The sequence below is a fragment of the Schistocerca piceifrons genome, chromosome 2, assembly GCF_021461385.2.
Source record: "Schistocerca piceifrons isolate TAMUIC-IGC-003096 chromosome 2, iqSchPice1.1, whole genome shotgun sequence".
Taxonomy (NCBI): domain Eukaryota; kingdom Metazoa; phylum Arthropoda; class Insecta; order Orthoptera; family Acrididae; genus Schistocerca; species Schistocerca piceifrons.
The window spans coordinates 439,580,247-439,604,215 of record NC_060139.1 but is presented as its reverse complement, the minus strand read 5'-3'; positions in this window follow the sequence as shown (position 1 = coordinate 439,604,215).

The window sequence follows — 23,969 nt, the reverse complement described above, 5'->3', positions numbered from 1 at the left end:
TCAATCTCTACTATGATAGGGAAAGTGTATTATCTGGAGCATAGTCTTTTAGCTTTGTTAAAGTGTCAACAGATGCACTGATATGTGGAAGAACTCTGGAAAAATAAATCTCTAGACAGACTTGGTTCAACCAGAATTCAATTTGTACAATGCTGTCATGTTTTTTGTATCACTTAAGAGACCACATATATGTCACATATAATTACAAACTGTGTAGGAAAGCTAATCCAATGACATTAGAGAGTTTCTTAAACCTCATTAAGGAACAAGAGTGGCAGGATGTTTGCAGTGCCAATAACATACATGACAAATATAAAGCTTTCCTTAACATATATCTAATTCTTCCTGAGAGTTGGTTTCCATTAGAACATTCTAAACGGGGTACTAGTAGTAAAAGGCAGCCTGGGTGGCTGACTAGTGGGATAAGGATATCACGTAGAACAAAGCTGGAATTATATCAAAATGTTAGAAGTAGTCACAACCAAGCTACAGTAGCCCATTACAAACAGTATTGTAAGGTGCTTAAAAATGTTATTAGGACGGCAAAGAGCATGTGATGTGCCCCTAATTCACAGGATAAAATGAAAACCATGTGGTCAGCTGTGAAGGAAGTGTATGGTCAGCAGCACAAGGTCAACAATATAAAGTCAGTTTGCAGTAAAAATATTTCTGTTACTGATAAGTCAGATATACATACAGCATTTAACAATCATTTTCTGAGTATTGCTGGTGAGTTAAATAAAAACTTAGTTTCTACAGGGAACCATATAACTCTCTTGGAAAATGCCTTTCTGAGACTGATGTCGGAAATACTCCTCCATGATACTGATAAGGGGGAGACTGAGTCAATAATTAAGTCACTGAAGACTAAGGACTCTCATGGATACAATGGAGTGTCTAGCAGAATATTAAAGTATTGTGCTGCACATGTTAGCCCTGTACTTAGCCATATTTGTAACTTTTCCTTTAAGAATGTTCAATTTGCTGAATGATTAACGAACTCAGCAGTAAAGCCGCTTTATAAAAAGGCAGAAAGGGATGATGTAGACAATTTAGACCTATTTCTATGACATCAGTGTGTGCTAAAGTTATTGAAAGGGCTGTGTATGAGGATAATTGATCATTTTATGTCACATAATTTGCTGTCAAATGTACAGTTCGGCCTTAGAAGTTATTAACAACTGAAAATGCTATTTCAAACATAGGCATATTTTTTTATTTAATTAAGGCTTTTTGTTGTGTTGATCACAAAATATTGCTTCAGAAGTTGGAGCTATGGAATACGGGGAGCAGCTCACAATTGGTTCACCTCTTATCTTAGCAACAGGCAGCAAAGGGTCATTATTCACAATGTTGAGAATGGCTGTGACGTGGGGTCTGAGTGGGGTACGGTGAAGTGGGGGGTGCCCCAGGGATCACTGTTGTGGCCACTCCTGTTCCTAATTTATATAAATGATATGCCCTCTAGTATTACAAGTAACTCTAAAATATTTCTGTTTGCTGATGACACTATCTTGGCAGCAAAGGATGTTGTGTGCAACATTGGCTCTGTTTCAAACAGAGCAGTTCATGACATAATTTCATGGCTTGTAGAAAATAAACTAATGCTAAATCACAGTAAGACTCAGTTTTTACAGTTTCTAACACACAGTCAACAAAACACGTTGTTTTAATATCACAGAATGGCCATATGATTCGTGATACTGAACAGTTCAAATTTCTAGGTGTACAGATAGGTAGTAAACTGTCATGGAAAGCCCACATTCAGGATCTTGTTCAAAGACTGCTACCATTTTTACTATTCGAACCATATCTGAAGTAAGTGATTGTTTGACACAAAAATTAGTCTACTTTGCTTATTTTTGCACTTATGTCGTATGGTATTGTATTTTGGGGCAACGCTTCCCATTCTCAAAGGATATTTTTGGCTCAGGAATGGGCAGTTTGGGTAATAATTAGTGTAAGTTCGCTAACCTCTTGTCAACCCCTGTTCACTGGTCTGGGTATTTTGACGTTGCCCTCTCAATATTTATATTCTTTAGTGTCATTTCTTGTTAACAATATCAGCTTATTCCCAAGAATTAGCAGCTTTCACTCAGTTAATACTCGGCATACATCAAACCTGCACATTTGGATTGGACTCCCTTAATCCTTGTGCAGAAAAGTGCGCAGTATACTGCTGCATCCATTTTCAATAAGCCACCACAAGAATTAAAAAATCTTAGCAGTATATCACATGCTTTCCAATTGAAACTGAAGAGTTTCCTCATGGGTCACTCCTTCTGTTCTGTTGAGGAGTTCCTTGACAAATTAAGCTGATTCCTATGTTATATTGTTGATTACATTTATTTAAACTCATGGCTTGACTTCTTTTGGGTTCATAAACATTTTATTTTATCTGTTATTGCTTCTATGTTGTAATTTCATGTACTGACACGTCCCATGACTGTGGAGATTTGCCCTCAGTTTGGTCCTACAGATGTAGACATGTAAATAAATAAATAAAAACCAATGAATGTTGAATCATGGTTGGAAAATGTGGTTTGTAAAATACTCATAGTGGCCCTTTTTCCTACTACCATAACTGAACAAACTTCCAAAACTCTTCTTAAAATATTCTCACAGTTTGTAAAGTCAAGGCCTTACCCACTTTTCAGGATATTCTGATCTTTGGAGTACCTCAAGTTTAATACCTATTGTTAGTTTGTTAGGTAAAATTACCTTCACATTTTCTTCTGCACATATTCCACAGCATGCAGTGTGTGGTTATCTTCACACTTTAACATGCATGCCCAAGAATATTCAGTGCACCTTTGAAATATGAAATGCACTTGAAAGATCATCCTCCTTTATGAACACAAGATTTTATATGAACTTCTTTGTCACATTGATGAAATCTGAAAAAGCAAGTGGTTTCTTGACTATTTCTACAATAGGCATGTTACATAACACCAATATTTGTCTGTCACAATCCACATGGTTTGAAAAATTTGTGTGTGGACCAAGCTGATTTCTTACTTTCAAATTTATTGCTTCAATGTCTCAAACAATAGTTAAAATGAGTAGTTCAACTCCATCCAGTTACTTTACTATGATGCAACTGCAAGAGGAGCTGTGCAATGTTCTGTTACTTTCAGCAGTCTCATTCCATTTTAACCCTCTTATCTTGCAGTGCATGCAGCTTGACTAATTAGGTCAATAGTTGTTTTAAAATGTAAATGTAATGTTGTGTATGGTCAGCACCAAACATACACTTGAGAGGCAACATCATTGTCACTGCTTAGCACAACAGAGAACTGTAGTGTGTGGTGCAGCTGTTTTCCTAGTGAGGTCAGGAGGTGCCGTTTCCCTGGTGCTGTCAAGGGGCACTGACCAAGGGCAGTGAATTGGCTGGGAGTGGCCTACCTTGTCTCTATGCATTGCTTTGTAGTTGTAAAAACTTCTGCTGAAACTGGTGACTATTTGATTTCTGTTATGTGTGTATGAATTAGGGTAGACTGCTATTTGTCAGTTAGAGCAGGCATTAACCACCAGACAGACACATTTAAAAAGTAGACTGTTGAATTTTTTTGGCTGCTAGCCGAAGTCCAACACATCAAGAAACACACACAGCTGTGTGTTTTCTTCCTTCTTTTTCCTTTCTTTTGTGTGTGTGTGTGGGGGGGGGGGGGGGGGGGGGGACATTAAGTATAGGATAGAAACTAGCAAAGGTTGAACGAGCCCAAGGGCATTATGAGAATGAAGAATATGTTGCAGGAAAGTTCCCATCTGCACAATTAAAAAAAAACTAGTGTTGGTGGGAAAGATTCAAAATGCATGGTCTGTGAAGTAGCACACACCGTGTTGCGTATCATGTTCGGCAGTTGGTTTTGGGATGGACCTAGGGATTTGAGGGGAGACTGAAGACTATGCTGGACTTCTGCAGTGGGATCACTGTGGCAGGCCATTCAGGTGGATGTGTCTGACAGCTGGTGAAGGCCCTTCATAATGGCAGTAGTGGAGCCTTTATCGGCAGGTAGGATTATAAAGTTGAGATCAGTTTTTAGGTGGCATTTTACTTCTTTCTGTGGATGTGAAGTTGGTTTTAGCTTTTTGCGATTTGGGTACTGACGGTGAGGAAAGGTTTGAGGTTAGGAAATTCTAGAAACTTATAATGTAATGACCCCCCCCCCCCCCCCCTGTGCTGGTACTGTGAATAGCTGAAAGCAAGGGGAAACTACAGCTGTAATTTTTCCTGAGGGCATATAGCTTTACTGTATGATCAAATGATGATGGCATTCTCTTGGTAAAATATTCCAGAGGTAAAATAGCTCCCCAATTGGATCTCCGGGTGGGGACTACTCAGGAGGATGTCGTTATCAGGAGAAAGAAACTTGGCGTTCTACGGATCGGAGTATGGGGTGTCAGATCTCTTAATCGGGCAGGTAGGTTGGAACATTTAAAAAGGGAAAGTTAGAGTCAGTGGGTATTAGTGAAGTTTGGTGGCAGGAGGAACAAGACTTCTGGTCAAGTGAATACAGGGTTATAAATACAAAATCAAGTAAAGGTAATGTAGGAATTGGTTTAATAACGAATAAAAAATAGGAACATGGATAAGCTACTATGAACAGCATATTGGACGCATTATTGTAACCAAGATAGACACGAAGCCCATGCCTACCACAGTAGTACACGTTTATATGTCAACTAGCTCTGCAGATGATGAAGAGATTGAAGAAATGTATGATGTAATAAAAGAAATTATTCAGATATTTAAGGGAGACAAAAACGGGATGGTCATGGAGGACTGAATTCTATAGTAGGAAAAGCAAGAGAAGGAAAAATAGTAGGTGAATATGGACTGGGGGTAAGGAATGAAAGAGGAAGCCGACTGGTAGAATTTTGCACAGAGCATAACCTAACCATAGCTAACACTTGGTTTAAGAAACAAATTAAATTATAAGGCATTTCCACAGGCACATGTGGCCTCTGACCACAATTTATTGGTTATGAACTGTAGATTAAAGCTGAAGAAACTGCAAAAGGGTAGTAATTTCAGGAGATGGGACCTGGATAAACTGAAAGAACCAGAGGTTGCAAAGAGTTTCAGAGAGAGTATTAGGGAATGAATGAGAAGAAGAGGGGAAAGAAATACAGTAGAAGAAGAATGGGTAGCTTTGAGAGATGAAGTAGTGAAGGCAGCAGAGGATCAAGTAGGTAAAAAGGCAAGGGCTAGCAGAAATCCTTGGGTAAGAGAAGAGATATTGAATTTAATTGATGAAGGAGAAAATATAAAAATGCAGTAAATTAAGCAGGAATAAAAAGTCTCAAAAATGAGAGCAACAGGAAGTGCAAAATGGCTAAGCAGGGATGGTTAGAGGACAAATGCAAGGGTGTAGAGGCATATATCACTAGGGGTATGATGGATGCTGCCTACAAGAAAATTAAAGAGACCTTTGGAGAAAAGAGAACCAACTGTATGATCATCAAGAGCTCACATGTAAAACCAGTCCTAAGCAAAGAAGGGAAAGCAGAAAGGTGGAAGGAGTATAATAGAGGGTCTATACATGGGTGATGTATTTGAGGGCAATATTATGGAAATTGAAGAGGATGTAGATGAAGATGAAATGGGAGATATAATACTGCATGAAGAATTTGACAGAGCACTGAAAGACCTAAGTTGAAACAATGCCCCGGGAGTAGACAACATTCCATTAGAACTTCTGATAGCCTTGGGAGAGAAAGCCATGACAAAACTTGACCATCTGGTGATCAAGATGTACGAGACAGGTAAAATACCCTCAGACGTCAAGAAGAATATTGTGGCGGCCGCAGTGTTCAAACACGCGAAGGGCGACACAAGTAAGCAATGCCTGGCATTCACGAGTGCAGCTATACCATTACGCCGAATTTTGGCAACCGTGCATCACGCACCGGACTGCACAGGACAAAGCAGACCGACAGTGCGAGCTGGTCAACGCGATGCAACACACGTGCCTGACTTCTCCCGCCGTGAATCACGTGCGTCGAGTTAATGCGACTCCACCGCAAATACGTACGCATTTGCGGTGGAGTCGCCCATTTCGCAGTGTGCACCCTCTCATTGGCAGTGCCTTTTGCTCCTTCGTGGACATCATGATGCCTCCGGTCCCGCCAGGAGCTGAACATTCGGTGACGTGGCTTTTGTCTCGGTCAGTCCACGCAGTCGCGCCATGGCTCATCACTGGAGTGTACACCCTCCTAGATCGGTGATCGTGCTTTACCACTAGTGCAACGCACCTGTACGGATGGATATTAATGATGAATGGTATTTGTTACTTATTGTAAAACAGGTGAAGAATAAATGCATCACAAACAAAAACTGCCATAGTCGTTTCCGTCACCAAGCCTCTCCCTTGAACACAGTGAATGGACATGGCAATAAAGCCTGTTAACTGCACATCATGACTGTAAGTGGTGATACCACGTCCCCACTTCACTGGTGACCCCGACGTGATCTGAGGCTAAAAACACATGACGATGAACGTTCATCGGTACTAGTGATGTGGAACTGCAAGTAGGCTGGCACGTATATGCCCGCGCCCGAACAGTGCTCCGTAGTGATAAACTATTTTTTTTTGCACGAGCAATTTTTTTGTTTATTTTTTGTGCGTGTATGTTTCATTTGCGAGCTGTCTAGTATTATTATTATTTTTTTTGTGTGTATTCCTTTGTCATGTTACTTTGTGTGCTTTCCTCTTGTGTGAGGATTTGACCCTAGCTAAGATGGCGACATTAAAAGAGTTGCAAAAGACCGTCGAAGACCTGCTTGCACGCAACAAGGGGCTGGAGAGTGAGCTACAAGCACGGACTACATGTGCGGACGCCGTGCAGCCACAGTCAGCTCAGGAAAATTTTGGCATGCAAACCCCCATCACACCAACACCTCCTACGATCGCCGGAGCGCCGACAAGCACTGGACGGGTGTTGATCAGGTTGACAGCGGCACCTAGCACCACGACCGTGGCAGCTTACGACACCACCTCCCCACCACAGTGGAGGCATGCACCTCCTGCACCCACATCGGATGCCGACCTGCACCAGCTAGTGCAAAACTTGGCCACACAGGTGGCAGCTCTCTCCAGGCAAGTCGACAGGTTGGTGCGCTCGCGGCAAGAGGGCAGCACGCATCGCAGCGGCAGCAGACCAGGCTACAGGCGGCGCGGCTCCTACAGCTGGTAATGCAGCAACAGCCACTCCAACGGTACCCCGCAGATGTCAGAGCATGCACAAAGTGGCTACTGCTGGTACCGTGCTCGTTTTGGCAATGAAGCAACCAGGTGCCGGGCTCCTTGCTCGCACCCAAATGCCAGCTGCGACCGGACCTATGTGCACCTGGCTGGCGACCGGAGCTATGTGCAGCTGGCTGCAGTACAATATGGAGGCGTCTGTTTGTCGCGGAACAGGGTGCGGGGGTGAGGTACCTTGTTGACACCGGTTCGGACCTTTTGATATTCCCCTGTTCTACGTTACGAGACCATAGGCGGGTCAAGGTGCTATCCCTCATAGCGGCGAACAATTCAGCAATTAAGACTTATGGCACACACAGCCGCAATTTAGATGTAGGTCTACGCTGCACGTTCTCGTGGACTTTTACTGTGGCCGATGTCAATGAGCCAATCCTGGGCGCGGACTTTCTCGGCCACTACAGGCTGCTAGCTAACATCGCAAACGGCCAGCTCATTGATGTGACAACAAATTTAAAGATAGCAGGACAGTGCCGGCAGGCCGCATTTTACAGTGTTAAACCAGTGAAGGGCCCAGACCTTACGCTGATATCTATACTAACATCCCCAATGCCTATCACCTTTCCGTCATTGACCACTACCTTTCTGAACTCCCAGCTGACTTCAAAGCCACAACTTCCTTCTTAGTCACTGTGCCGAATATATCCTCACCCATAATTACTTCTCCTTTGCAGCCACAACCTAGATAGAAATCTAAAGTACTGCTATGGACACTGCATGGCACCATTGTACACCAACCTATTTCATGTCCCATCTAGACAAACCCCTCACTTGGTTCAGATTTGTTGATGACTTCTTCATGATCTGGACTGAAGGTGAGTACAACTTACCCTCATTCATCCAGAACATCAACAACTTATCCATTCACTTCACCTGGTCCTCCTCAGCCCAACAAGCCATCTTCCTCTCTGTCTACCTCTGCTTCGTGGATCACTCCATCAGTACCTCTGTCCTCATGAAACCTACCAACCCACCACCACCACCTTAATTTTAACAGCTGCCACTTATTCCACACCATGAAGTTCTTTCTATACAGCCTAGCTCCCCCATGGTTGTCATATCTGTTGTGATGAGCAGTTCACTTACAAGGCGGTAGGTATCTCACTGAGGTCTTCAAAGATTATAATTATCCTTGTAGCCTTGTCCAGAAATACATCTCCCGTGCCTCGTCTCAGCAATCACCTACCACCACCTAGGACTGAATCACATTCCCTGCCAGAGTTTCTACTGCCTTTCATCATGCCCTGAAATGATAAATATGATCCCCACAAATACCACAGTGGTATTTTGCAGCCCATCAAACATAAACAATCTATCCTTTTTATATTGTTGTTATTCCAACCTCATAATTGTGGTCTTGTCGCATCCCTAACTGTGTTTACTTATAAGTGAGACTGATGACCTCAGAAGTTAAGTCCCATAGTGCTGAGAGTCAACTTATAAGTGAAGATTTGGCTTTTTTGTGAGATATATTTTTCTGTAATAATGATAAAAGCATCACAATCAATAAGATTTTTTTATTCACAGCTAAACTTGGATCTAATGTCAACTCAGATGACAATATACATTTCTTATCAATTGTACATATAATTCCCATGTTATAAAAAAAAGTCTGCAGCTGGTAGTGTGTCAAACAACTTACTTTGAAATTGTACTGTGCCTTGTGTAATTTAAGACATTTCCAATACAAAGCAGAAAAGTAAAAGTGCTTTATAGTTATATATGAGTATTGCAGAGCTGAGCATGTCACACAACACAGTGTGCTTGACTTTAAAAACTGCTTCATGGCATATTCAATCTGAATCCTTCCCAGCAACATCTTTTCTGAATTATGCAGGTGGGAACTCTCACTGCAGTGTGGTCGTTTCCCATTATCCCCCCGGCTTCAATCTCCTTTAATCTCTGTCCCCTACCTGCCTCTATCCCCTCAACTGCTCCACTCCATTCTCACCTGCCTTCTATTCCCTTAATCAACTGCAAAGCTCTTTCCCTCTGTGCTTCTCTCCACCTACCCCAAAACGCCCCATCCCCCTTCACTTCAGCAAAGCTCTCCTGATGCTGCATTCAGCAGCCAGCCTTGATGCTGTCCCCACCATATTTCTGCAGATTTCCACAGAAAATACTACAGCATCTTCTCTCACTCCTACTCTACTATTCCCCTTCTCCCTTCACTATGTCTCTTCTGTACCCCCACAGTCCACCTCCCCCAAGTTAGCTACTCAGTCCAGTAGTAGTGCTACACCTAGAGAAGACCCTCTCTCTCTCTCTCTCTCTCTCTCTCTCTCTCTCTCTCTCTCTGTGTGTGTGTGTGTGTGTGTGTGTGTGTGTGTGTGTGTGTGTGTGTGTGTGTGTGTCTCTTCACATGATGAAGGTCTGTGCCTGGTAGTTAAAAAAAATACAGCAGACTATTTTTAAATATGCCTCTCTTCTGTTCAGCCCTAATTCTAAGTGGGTGGATAACAATCTATCCTGATTCTTGTTATTCTGGACCAGGTTTTCCATTTTTTGTGCTATTTTTCTAAGTGTTGGTTTTGCCTTCCCAGTAATTTCATGCTGCTTGAAATTACCAAGTCAGAAGTGGATGTCTTAGCAGTGATGCAGTTTGCTTTGAATGTTAGCTGAATTTTATTTAACGAACATTTGTGTAGTTTTGACCAGCAATCACACCGGTAGCTTTGATGTTGTTTGCAAGTAGTACATGACATCAGTAATGAGCTCTTGAAAATATGTTAGAATAGGTACATATTAAATGATTCAACTGTGGGTTCTCTGTGAAGCATTGTATATTTATTAACTAAACGAAACACTTTTTTAGCCTTGTTTCAGAAACTTTATTATTACTGTTTGGTCTAGGTTTCAGGTTATTAAGCCATTTTCTAGTACATAACTGATCCCAAAAATGAGGACCAAGCAAAGATAAAAATGTCACCTATTTAGATCTAATGATTCGTGACTTAATGTGTAAAAGTTATCTCTGTTGATAATTCTGACAGATTACATATTGATTTACAAAATTCATTACAACAGCACTATGACTAAACATACATTGCAGTCAAGCTATGCACAGGAATATAATTCTTTGTTATCTGAATGAAGACACCAAGGTTTTTCTTCTGTGTAGGAGTCGTAACATTTTCTAAAAGAGGTGAATAATTGAATTGCGTTTATTCATTCAGTGATAAATGTGGGGATACACACATCCATTACATAGTTTCTGAAATTTCTCACTGAGTGAGCCATGCACAGGTACAGATGCAGTAGGGGTATGGCTTGCTTCTTCAGTTTCTTATTAAGAATTTCGTCAATAATGTTGGAATCGAATGTGTTATTTGTGGCTACTGTTTTTATTGTACTGAATTCCTGGTCATAATCTTCTTGGAACAAGGGAATAGAAAGTAGGTAGTGGATCATGGGCTGATAGACTACATGTTTGTAGGATGTTGATGAGAAACTGGGATGAATGTGTCAGTAAAGGAGTCTTTTTTTTTTTTTTTTTAATTATAAGTTTATGGTTTCTATTTTCGATCTGTAAGCTGATGTCTAGGAAAATAAAAATGGAACCTCTAACTCATTTCCTAGACAAAAATTGAACAGTGGAAAGTTCAGGTTGGAATATCAACAATATTATGGGACAAGGCTACCAGGGACAGCGTTGAGAGACTGTGGGGGAGGGGGTTGTCAATGGGGAGCAGAAAAGGAGAAGAGCAGAGAAGGGAAGAAAACAGGTGAGTTTGTTGACACAGAGCAGTGCACAATGGGGCTGATGGGACATGAATTGGGAGGAGGTGATTAGACAGAGCTTGCAGGAACTGTTTGGAGTAGGTTGTCATAGGCCGAGGCTGGATAATTTTGGACTGGAGAATGTGTTATAACTCCCATCTATACAGCTCAGAAAAGCTGGTGCTGGAGGGAAGGATCCAGATGGCCCGTGTTGTAAAGCAGTCATTGAAATTAGGCCTGTTATGTTCAGCTGCATGTTGTGCCACAGAGTGGTCTACTTTGCTCCTGGCCACAATTTGATGGTGGCCATTTGGTTGGTAATCACACAAACATAAAAAGCTGTGCAATGACTGCAGCAGAGGTTTGGTTGGACATGGCTGCTTTCACAGGTGGCCTAGCCTTTGATGAGGCAGGATAAGCGTGTGACAAGACTGGAATAGGAAGTGCTGGGTGGGTGGTCTGGGCAGGTCTTGCACCTGGGTCTTCCTCATTGGTGTGATCCCTGTGGCAAGGAATTGAGAGTGGCATAGGAATGGACTAGGAGCTTGCAGATGCTGGGCGGGTGACAGAACACCACTTTAGGAGTGGAGGGAAAGATCTTGGGTAGGAATCCCTCAATTCAGGGCATGGTGATGGATAATAAAAGCCCTGATGAAGGATGTGCTCAAGATGTTCCAGACCAGGGTGGTACTGCTTGACGAAGGAGACACTGCTTTGTGGCAATGTTGGTATGATTGGGTGTGCTTGGGGATATGGCATGAGGAGTTTTGGTAAATAGCAATGTGTCCTTTTTGTAATATTGTTCATTTTATAGACATCAACTTGCAGATAGAAAATAGCAACCATAAACTTAAAATTTACAGAAAAGATTAGTTTACTGACACATTAATCCAGTTCCCTCTCAGCATCCTAAACCTACAATATGCAGTGTTCCAGCACATGATCCTTTGCCTCCTTTCCATCCCCATCTCCCAAGAAGATTAAGACAAGGAACTCAGCACAGTAAAAACAATAGCCAAAAATAATGAATTTTATTTCTACTTTAATAACAAAATTGTCAATAAAAAGAACTGAAGAAGCATTATTGTACCCAGTGAACAATATAAATAGACCGAGTAAGAAATGGCACAATTTATTGTTTGCAGGTTAAACTTCAAATAGTATAAGCAACATTTTAAAAGCAAAGGGTTTCTCTGTGCTTTTTTGTGTTTCACAGGCAGTATAGATGTCTCTTCAATTTATAAGGTAAACAACGATACATCATGGAAATTGGGGTTTATAATATAATATGCTGAGAGTGTCAGTGTTGCTATATTGGAGACACTGAGAGGTCAGTCTGCACTAGGCTGAGAACACCGTACAAGTTAGAGATTAAAGAAGCCAGACTCATCCTTTGTGGAAAATTGCATAAATGAAAACAACAAACATGTGTAGTAGACTCTTGCTGATCCAGCCATTCCTTACACATATTGGTGTCAGATTAGTGGAAGAGGTAGAGAATTGAGTGTGTCTTCAAAGTGGTTCAAATGGCTCTGAGCCTAGAACTTAGAACTACTTAAATCTAACTAACCTAAGGACATCACACACATCCTTGCCTGAGGCTGGATTCGAACCTGCAAGCGTAGCAGTCGTGCGGTTCCGGACTGAAGTGCCTAGAACCACTTGGCTGGTGAGTGTGTCTTCAGTTTACTTTAAACACACAGGGATTGTACATTATTAAATCCAAAAATACATTCATTTTCACAGAAAACTTAGTCCTTGAGCACGTACAGATACAGTAGTATCACTCACTACACCTTCATAGACACTCCACAAGCCACCATATGGCTAGTGGCGTAGGGTACCCTGTACCACTACTAGACATTTCCTTTCCTGTTCCACTCACAAGTAGAGTGATGGAAAAACAACAGTATATATACCTCCATATGAACCCTAATTTCTTGTATCAGGGATTCCCATTTGAGTTCCTGAAGCATCTCCGTAACACTTGCATGTTATTCAATCCTACCGGTAAGAAACCTAAGAGCCCGCCACTGAATTACTTCTATGTCTTCCTTTGATCCGACCTGGTGCAGATCCCAAACATTTGAGAAGTACTGCCTTCCCTACCACAATTCTCACATGCTTTTTCTGTTTCATACCGCTTTGCATTGTTATGCCTAGATATTTCAGTGGCATGACTATATCAAGCAGAACACTACTAAAGCTGTACTTGTACATTACAGGTCTGCTATTCCTACTCATTCACATTAACTTAAATTTTTCTACATTTAGAACCAACTACCTGTCATTACACCAACTAGAAATTTTGTCCACAACATGTTGTTTCATCCTACAGTCACTCATCTTTGACACCTTCCTGTACACCACAGCATCATCAGCAAATGACTGCAGCCCACCGTGTCCTCCAGATCATTTACATGTACACATAGAAAATAACAGCGCTCCTATCGCATGTTCCTGGGATACTCCTGATGATACCCTCGTCTCTGATAAACACTCACCATTGAGAACAACAATTGGGTACTATTACGTAAGAAGTCTTTGAGCCACTCACATATCTGTGAACCTAATCCATATACTTGTACCTTTGTTAAAAGTCTGTTGCCCTTCATCCATAGTTTGCAGTATATCATGTGAGAAAAGGACAAGCCGAGTTTCACATGTGCAATGTTTTCTAAACTGTGCTGATTCACTGACATAAGCTATTAAATCTCTAGGAAACTTATTGTGTTTGAACTCAGAATATTTTCTAGAATTCAGCAGTAAACCAACGAAAAGGATAGTGGACTATAAATCTTCAGTCCCTTCTTTTAGCCTTCTTGTATAAAGGAGTCACCTCCACTTTTTTCCAGTCACTTGGGGCTTTGCGCAGAGGTTCCCAATAAATGCAAACTAAGTAAGGGGCCAGTGCTTTGTTAAACTGAATTGGGATTCCATCGGGACCTGGTGACTGATTGATTTTCAACTCTTTCAGTTTTTTCTCTACACCAGGTATGCTTATTACTATGTTGTCCCTACGACACTCTGAGCGATGGTCAAATGACAGTATGTTTGCATGATTCTCCTACACTAGCGATTTCTTAACCCTCCGTTGCTCACGCAGATTACAATCATCATCCACTCAATTTTGTCTGACAGAGCTGCATTGAGTTTGCGCCATTTTCAGTACCTTTCTGTTAACTCTCCGGCTGTTAGCTCCAATCATTGTTGCCTTTCAGTTACGAAAGATACATTGTTTATGAAACATTATTATAGTCTGGAGGACACTTGTCATCCGCCCGAGCTCTGCTGCCACAATCTGAAACAAAGTAAGTCTGTATTACTTTATTGCTTTCCTAGATTCAATTGATCTTTCATGTGTGTAAATTTAGATGTATTGAAACTGATTGTAGTTACCTTCCGTGGTACCTAGTATTCTCTTTATTTTTAAATTGTGGAAGAAATGTCAAAGGCAATAAACCTTGGACAGAGTTTAGTAGAGATCCTAATGTATGGCTGGAATAATTCAATGAGCTTAGTGATGAAGATGCTCACAGTGATGGCACAGACTGAGAGACTGAGGATTGTGTTCATGAAAGTGGTCATGATTCAGGAACAGAACAGGAAGTGTCAGAAAATGATGAATGTGGATCACAGGAAGAAGTAACTCAAGAGGATGCATTTTTTAGGGAAAGATGTAATAACTAAACAGAGGAAAAATAAATATCCTACCAGTGTTAGAAGCAGATCTTGTAATCTTATTACATATTTGTCTGGACCAAAAAACAAGCTCGTATAAAAAAGACAGAAATAGAAATTCTGAATTTGTTCTTGGATGAAAACATAATAAGCATTATCGCAACATGCACTAATATATACTTCAATTAAGTTCGTGGTAACTTCTCTAGGGAAAAAGACACTAAAGAAACAGATGCGATAGAGATCAGAGCATTCATTGGTTTGTTGTATATATGTGGATCTTTGAGATGTTCTAGGAAGAGTATATTGAAATTGTGGCATAACTCAAAGGGAAACGGACTTGAATCACGTTATTTATGCATAAGTGAAAACTGATTCAGGTTTCTGTTGAGACATTGGAGGTTTGATAATACCTGTGATAGAGGTGTTCGCAGAGAGATTGACAAGTTGGCTGCTACCATAGCTATCAGAGAGGCACTTGAACTATTCACGAACAATTGCCAAAAATATTTTTCACCTAGTGAATATCTTACTGTTGACGAATGGCTTTTTGGCATTTAGAGGAAACTGCCCATTCAGGCAATATATTCCTAGCAAACCAGCAAAGTATGGGTTAAAAGTATTTGCTTTGGTTGATGTAAAAACAGCTTACACTTTGAATTTAGAACCATACATTGGTAAGCAACAAGAGGGACTACGTAAAGTCAGTAATTCTGCTGAAGATATTGTTCTTCGAATGGTCAAACTGTTTCAAACGTTAGAATATATTATACTTTGTACAAATATTAAATGTATTGTATTTAGGTTTAATAAAAAAAATCATAAAACCAGTCATAAAGACTGTTCAAAGTGTACAAATAGACCGCTTGCTTTGAGGATGACACCAGTCATCCACGCAAGTGACAATGTCATGAATTTTCGCGTGAGCAACGGAGGGTTAAATGTGGAATTTAAAACTTCAGATTTTGTTTTGCTATCTTCAACTGTCACACCACGCTGACCAATGAGGGACTGCATGGAGGCCTTCAGCCCACTTAGTGATTTTACAAAGGACCAGAATTTTCTTGAGTTCTTGGCCAGATCTTTTGCTAAGGTAGTTGGGTGGCAGCTGTATGTCACACGTAGATCTTTTCACAGATGCACAAATCTGTAGTAACTTTTGTCTGTCATCATTGCATGTTCTCTTTTGAGCCAAGAATACAACAGACCTTGCGTCCTCAGCTTTATCAAAATTTTATTGCTAAATCACATCTTTCATTCACTTACTAGGCACCTACTTGTCCATAGCATGATTCACAATGTGTTTAAATTTTAACCACAATTCCTCTATGTCTATCATACTGGAACTACATTATGTCAGTTCATTGTGTAAGTGAGATGCTAACAACTGCTTATCTACTCTTTCTAGCAGAAACACTCTCCTAGCCTTCTTGACTGATTTATTAACTTTCATAACCATTGCCACCATGATGGCATCATGATCATTATTCTCATTGCTATAATGATTTCATTGATAAGGTCCAGCCGCTCAAGACAGTTTTTGGAAAAGGTGTTCAAAAGTGCTTCACAAGACCGTCTGTCTGCAACCCCTGCAATGAATCTGTAGACATCTCAGTCTATACTCCGCAGGTTAAAGTCGCCTCCAACTAGTACTGCATGATCTGGATATTTACGAACTACTGAGCTTAGGCTTTCCTCGAATGACTGTAAAACTGGCACAGCAGTATCAGATGGCTTGAGCAGATAACATCACTATCACACTAAATTTCAGCCTTAATTGAGACAATATTTTCGTCAACTGCAATCACACTACCCCTACTATGGCATCTAATCTGTCCTTCCGATAAACGTTCCATGACTTGATAAATATCTCGGGGAATTCTGTTTCTTGTTCTAGCCAGCTCTAGGTCCCCAAGAATAATTTGAGCATGAAAACTTCCCTTGAGGGCAATAAATTCAGGAACTTCGTTACAAGTACTTTGACAATGAACTGGTAAAATTTTGACAGTCAACGTGCCTACTCTGAATGCAGTCTGATGTCCCCTATCTGCACATTGACTGGCAAGTATTCATCAGAGTATCTCAAATTACAGCCTAAAAAACACCATGTGCTCTCCGCAAGTACTCTGCTACAAGAGTAGCTACTTCCTTTGTATACTGCACACATAACTTATCAAGAGGAGTCTTGCAATTCTGTACCTGATAACACAGGTCTAGAAATCTGCAGCCAAGATCATCACAGTCAATGAAGTCTTTGGTTGAAACCCTCCACTTGGCTCCAAAGCAAAGGACAACGATCAACTCTGGTAACAATGCTGCAAATTGCAAGCTCTGCTTACATCCCGCACGTGAGGCCAGCAGCCTCCGCCAGCTGCCTGTATGAACTGAAGACGGCCTCAGAACCAGTGCGACACGAGCCACAAGTTGCAGATGACAACACTGTGTATGCTCAATAGCTGATGTTCAAGGCCATCTCCATATCTCAGAGCAGGCCCCCCTGGTGGACATACTGAGCACACATTGGCTTTCTTTCCAGACCTGAACACTATCTTCCCAAGGGGCTCAAAAACATGCCTAATATCGGAGCTCCCAATAATTAGCAAGCCCGTGTTCATTTGGGCCTACTTGGACCTTGCAGAAGGAACAGCCACCCATTCACTCACAGGGCAAATAGGTGAGGCCATCCGTCCAGCCTCTATATTGCCCCTCTGCCTCAAGTGGCAGAGTCTGGCCACTCACCCTGCTGTGAGGACTGGGAGGTGCCTTGGCAGCAGACCACGGGCAAAAAAGCGACACCTGAGGTGTCCTGTGTAACGCACCATATTGTCTGCCACCACTATACCTCGAGGAAGCAGCCTGACCATAGCCAAAACCACACTCAACTGTTCGTGAACAATTCGTCCTGCATCCACGCACAGCGCACACACATCCTATCCATCCTGGAAATACTAACTGAAGAAGTAAAGTATAAAAGTTGACAGATACCGAGCCCTCCTTAAATATCACCATTGGACACCGATGCCTTAATGAACTGTGTAACAGTCTGTGAAACATATAGTGGATTTATAGCTGTCAGAATGATGATACGTGATGGCAGTACCCTTTAGCACATTATGGCTTTACAGGCATTACATGGGTACTGCATGTTTCTGATTGTTGCATGATGTACACCCAGAAGATGTCTGCAGCTCCAGCACCAGCAGTGTCAGATATCGTGTTACCTCATTCTATATTCTCTTCTTCATCACTTTCACTGTAACTTTCTTGTACACTTTTGATTCTCTCTTCCTCTGTTGAAGTTTGTCCATAGACGGTTGCTCGTCCATCATTGTACCCAGCAGCAGTGGCTTCTGCGAAGAACCTCAGTTCAACTTACATATAATTTTGAGTTTCCAGATGAGGTCTAGCATAAAGTTTTCTCTTTTAGGAGCCTTGATAGTGAATCGTAAATAAAGCCACAAATGGATTTCCAAGCAGCTGGACTAACAAGGGCCAGAATAGCAAGAGTTTAGTGTAATAGATATAGAAATCCTACACACAAAAGGAAAGAGTGCATAGCTCACTCAATTAAAAATTTTAGAAATTATGAAACAGATGAAGGTATCTCCACATTTGTTACTGAATGAACAAACTGAATTCAATTATTCATCTCGTGTAGATAATATTGCAACTCCTACGTAGCAGGAAAACCTTGGTGCCTTCATTCACATAATGAACATTCATATTCCTGTACATAGCTCTACTCCGACACATGTTTAGTTAATTAATGCTGTCCTAACGAATTTTGTAAATTCATATGTAATTTGTCAAAATTGTGTACAGAGATAATTTTTGCAAATTAATTTTGGACTCACTAGATTTAAAAAGTTGACTTGTTTATCTTTTTGCTTGGTTCTCATCTTTGAGATCAGTTATGGACTAGAAAATGGGCTTATAACCCGAAACCTAGGCCGTACAGTAATACTAAAATTTCTGAACCAGCCTAAAAAGTGTTTTGTTTAGTTAATACAATAGGTGCATATTTTAATAGCTGCTTTCAACTAGCAATAATTAAAAAAAGTTTGTTTTAATCATGTGTACCCTAAATGAGATTTGTTTAAATTCTCTCTCTCTCTCTCTCTGAAAGGGCATGATCAATTCCCTTCCCAATCCTTCACATAATCCCACTTGTGCTCCGTCTCTAATGACCTCGATGTCGACAGGACGTTAAACCCAATCTTCTTTCCTTTATTTTCTTTATTATTACAGGCCAACTAAGAACCACATCAAGATAACTATTTGTTTGCCTTGGGGTGTTCGAAAAGTCCGTGCAAAGTCTGAGAGATGGCACCACCAGTGCATATCGAGGTCATGTTGAGTTAGTAGCACCCTTGGAAAGAGCACACACCAAGTTTCGACCATATTGGTCTATTTCTTTGTGTTTGGCATTCCTGTGAATCAAGGATATCGAGTGATTGTCAAAAAATGGATGAAAAAGAATTTTGTGTGGTGATTAAACATTACTAAGGAGACTAAATAGAGGCTTGACAAACATCCGCAAGATGGGTTGCATGATTGCTCACACTTGACCGAAAACGGAATCACATGAAGTGTTGCAAGGATGGTTTGCAGCTGTTCAGGAAGAATCCGCAGGACTTTAAGCATCGTTTTGTCACTGTGGATGAAACATGGATACATAACTATACTCCTGAGACCAAACACCAATGTAAACAATGGATTACCAAGGGAGAATCTGCATCAAAATTGCAAAAGGTTAAGGTGACTGTCCTTTGGGATTTGCAAGGAATAATCCTTATCGACTATCTGGAAAAGGGTAAAACTATTACAGGTGCATATTATTAATCGCTACTTGACCGTTTGAAAACCAAACTGCAAGAAAAACACCGGCAGTTGGACCGCAAAAATTCCCTTTTCCATCACGACAGTGCACACACCTCATCAGTTGTGATCGCAAAATCATTGGAAATAGGATTCCAACTTGTTTCACATCCCCCTATTCGCCAGGTTTGGCTCCCTCGGACCACTATTTGTTCCTCAATTTGGAGAAATGGCTGGCGGGACAAAGATTTTATTCAAACAAGGAGGTGATTGCAACAATTAATAGCTATTTTGCAGACTTGGACAATTCCTATTATTTGGAAGGGATCAACAAATTAGAACAGCATTCGACGAAGTGCATATGTCTAAAAGGAGACTATGTCAAAAAATAAAAATGGTTTACCCCAAACACATAAGTAGTTTTTATTTTTGCACTGACTTTTCAAATGCCCCTCATATTCCTTGGCTTCTAATCTGAATTTGTTCTGGTGAGTAATATCTGTTCAATCTGCATTTCTTTCGAGTCATTTTTTGTCTTGTCTTCCCTCCCATTTTCTTTGTCTGTTTTCCCATTTTAGAACAACATGCAAATCTTGTTTGTTTGCCTTCCAGTGTTCTCTTCAGCTGTCCATAGACTGAAACACATTTCCTGATCTCATCTGTTATTAGGACAAAATGATTATATTTCCTTATTGGACATAATTATTTTAGCAGCATTATTCTTTTGGTTTTCCATATCTTCCATACCCTTTTGCATCTGGATAAAAGTAGTGTTTTGGACTCATGTAGTACTTCTTGTTTTATAACTGTATTATAATGCCTTAGTTTAACATCTTCAAAAAGAATTTTTTATCGTACAGATTTCTCACTTTCATGTTTGTTCTTTTCCTTTTTTCAGTCCTGATTTTAATTTCTTGTTTGTCTTTTATGTTTATATTTTCACTCAGATTTTTATAGTTTTTTTCAAGTTGCCATACTTGGCTTTTAAAATTGTTGGCGGGTTACTTTTACTGGTCATGTACTCAGCCTTTTCAATTGATATTTATAGACCTATCTTCTCAGTTGTTTCTTTCAGAAGTTCTAGTATATTCTTTGCATCTCTGAGGTTCTGACTTATTACGAGGTTGCCTACAAATGGCAAACAATTTGTTGCATTTTTTCAATCTACACAACTTAATAATTACATAAAGTTTTTTGTTTTTTCCCCCATTTTCCATTCTCTTACAACTTTTTCCAGCACACAGTTGAACGATAATAATGTGGTGACCACAATGTCGACTAATGGATTAACTCCAGTGAAATGGCTGTGCATGGACTTCTTAAGAGATGTTTTCATGGCTTTTTCAATGTGTGTTGAGTTATATATATCAGTGCTGCTTGCAAGTGTTTTGATGCTAAATAAATTATTTGTTGTGCTCTATGACAGAGCTGTCTGTTTGTAGTTGAGATTACTAAGAAATTCCTTTCATTATTTCTTACTTTAGTGACCATGACTAAAACATGGGTAAACCAGTGACAACAGAGTCAGATCCATCACTGTTGCATCCTGCTTCGGATCTGTTTCCATGTCAATCAAGCGGGAACATACACCAGTTTCTAGGCAAACAGATTCTACTTCAACCACAGTTGAGGAAAGTCATCATGCCGACCTGGATCTGCATCATGCTTCACCTCTGCCTAGCATTGTTAATGTGAAGCTGCTGCCAATTTGGTTGGCAAACAGGGAATTGTTGTTTACTCAAGAGGAAGCAATATTTTACAAATATTTAATGCACTGTGACTTTGACAAATATGTGTTAGTGTTAGCACAACTAGACTCTGATCATATAAAAAATATTGAGCATGTGCTACGTGAACAATCATATGGTGACCTGAGACAGGCTCTGTTTGAACATTACTCTCTACCACTCCATGAACGTTTTAAAAAACTTGCTCTCATCCCAAAACTATGTGCACTTGAAGTCTTCAGAATTTGTAGGGGACTTATGTTCATTTTTATGCAGATATTTGTTGGCTGAGACTGCTTTACACCTTATATGGCTCAACAAGCTTCCCACAAATTTATGCCCCGTTTTAACTGTTGAAACTAATCTATCAGATTTAGCTAAAAAGGCAGACACTATAGCTACTTATCTTGAAGACAGTGTTTGTTGTGATCAATTACTGTGTGCACCTGAGAGTGATCCTGGACCACGCATGCTCAGCGATTTAATGACTAGCGGCTCTGTAACGCATATGACTACTGTGGACAAATGACTACAGTGGGCAAAGCTAGCTCTGAAGCATGATGTGCCACAGTGTGTATACAACATGTAAGTGGTACCTATGCTGAAATCTGATGTGTGTTTGCACCCTCCAACGAATCTCTAGGACACAAAAAGTTTAGTGTAAGTGCATACCCAAACATGAGCAATGAGCGTTAGTGGACATTCCTGCTTGTCATCCAAACAAAACACACCCAATCACAACCAGTGCCTTACATTGCAGCAATGTGACAGTTGCAGTGCTGTAACATTCCAACAGGGTGTTTATCAGGGACAGAAACACTGGTTGTAAATTTCTTGTTGACTCTGACTTGGAATTTAGTGTTTGCCCATGGCATCTGTGCTCTGAACCAACTTAAGCCACATCCCATATATTGACTGCAGCAAACAATACCTGCATCAACATGTGTGGCGAACATGAAATTTCACTGCATTTCTGCCCTTCCTTCTGCCCATCATGGAAGTTTATTCTTGCTTATGTTAGTGGTCTGATCACTGGAGATGATTTCCTACATTTCTATTAGTTGATGCCAGACTTGATCAATGGCTGTCTAGTGAGAATGCACACTGGCAATTTTCCAGCTGTCACGTCACCCATGCTGGTTCGTGACGAGTGTGCTGAGCTCACTTTGGCTCGCATGAAGATCTCTGCAGCATCCTGCACTAAATGCGAGAAGCAACCCGTTCCGTCCAATACTGTACCTACGACAGGCAATCTCCAGTGACACTATTGGTGCTCAATTATTGTGTGAATTTTCTACATCTACATCTACATCTATACTCCGCGAGCCACCTTACGGTGTGTGGCGGAGGGTACTTATTGTACCACTATCTGATCCCCCCTTCCCTGTTCCATTCACGAATTGTGCGTGGGAAGAACGACTGCTTGTAAGTCTCCGTATTTGCTCTAATTTCTCGGATCTTTTCGTTGTGATCATTACGCGAGATATATGTGGGCGGTAGTAATATGTTGCCCATCTCTTCCCGGAATGTGCTCTCTCGTAATTTCGATAATAAACCTCTCCGTATTGCGTAACGCCTTTCTTGAAGTGTCCGCCACTGGAGCTTGTTCAGCATCTCCGTAACGCTCTCGCGCTGACTAAATGTCCCCATGACGAATCGCGCTGCTTTTCGCTGGATCATGTCTATCTATTCTATTAATCCAACCTGGTAAGGGTCCCATACTGATGAGCAATACTCAAGAATCGGACGAACAAGCGTTTTGTAAGCTACTTCTTTCGTCGATGAGTCACATTTTCTTAGAATTCTTCCTATGAATCTCAACCTGGCGCCTGCTTTTCCCACTATTTGTTTTATGTGATCATTCCACTTCAGATCGCTCCGGATAGTAACTCCTAAGTATTTTACGGTCGTTACCGCTTCCAATGATTTACCACCTATGGCATAATCGTACTGGAATGGATTTCTGCCCCTATGTATGCACATTATATTACATTTATCTACGTTTAGGGAAAGCTGCCAGCTGTCGCACCATGCATTAATCCTCTGCAGGTCCTCCTGGAGTACGTACGAGTCTTCTGATGTTGCTACTTTCTTGTAGACAACCGTGTCATCTGCAAATAGCCTCACGGAGCTACCGATGTTGTCAACTAAGTCATTTATGTATATTGTAAACAATAAAGGTCCTATCACGCTTCCCTGCGGTACTCCCGAAATTACCTCTACATCTGCAGATTTTGAACCGTTAAGAATGACATGTTGTGTTCTTTCTTCTAGGAAATCCTGAATCCAATCACAAACCTGGTCCAATATTCCGTAAGCTCGTATTTTTTTCACTAAACGTAAGTGCGGAACCGTATCAAATGCCTTCCTGAAGTCCAGGAATACGGCATCAATCTGCTCGCCAGTGTCTACGGCACTGTGAATTTCTTGGGCAAATAGGGCGAGCTGAGTTTCACATGATCTCTGTTTGCGGAATCCATGTTGGTTATGATGAAGGAGATTTGTATTATCTAAGAACGTCATAATACGAGAACACAAAACATGTTCCATTATTCTACAACAGATTGACGTAAGCGAAATAGGCCTATAATTATTCGCATCTGATTTATGACCCTTCTTGAAAATGGGAACGACCTGCGCTTTCTTCCAGTCGCTAGGTACTTTACGTTCTTCCAGCGATCTACGATAAATTGCTGATAGAAAGGGGGCAAGTTCTTTAGCATAATCACTGTAGAATCTTAAAGGTATCTCGTCTGGT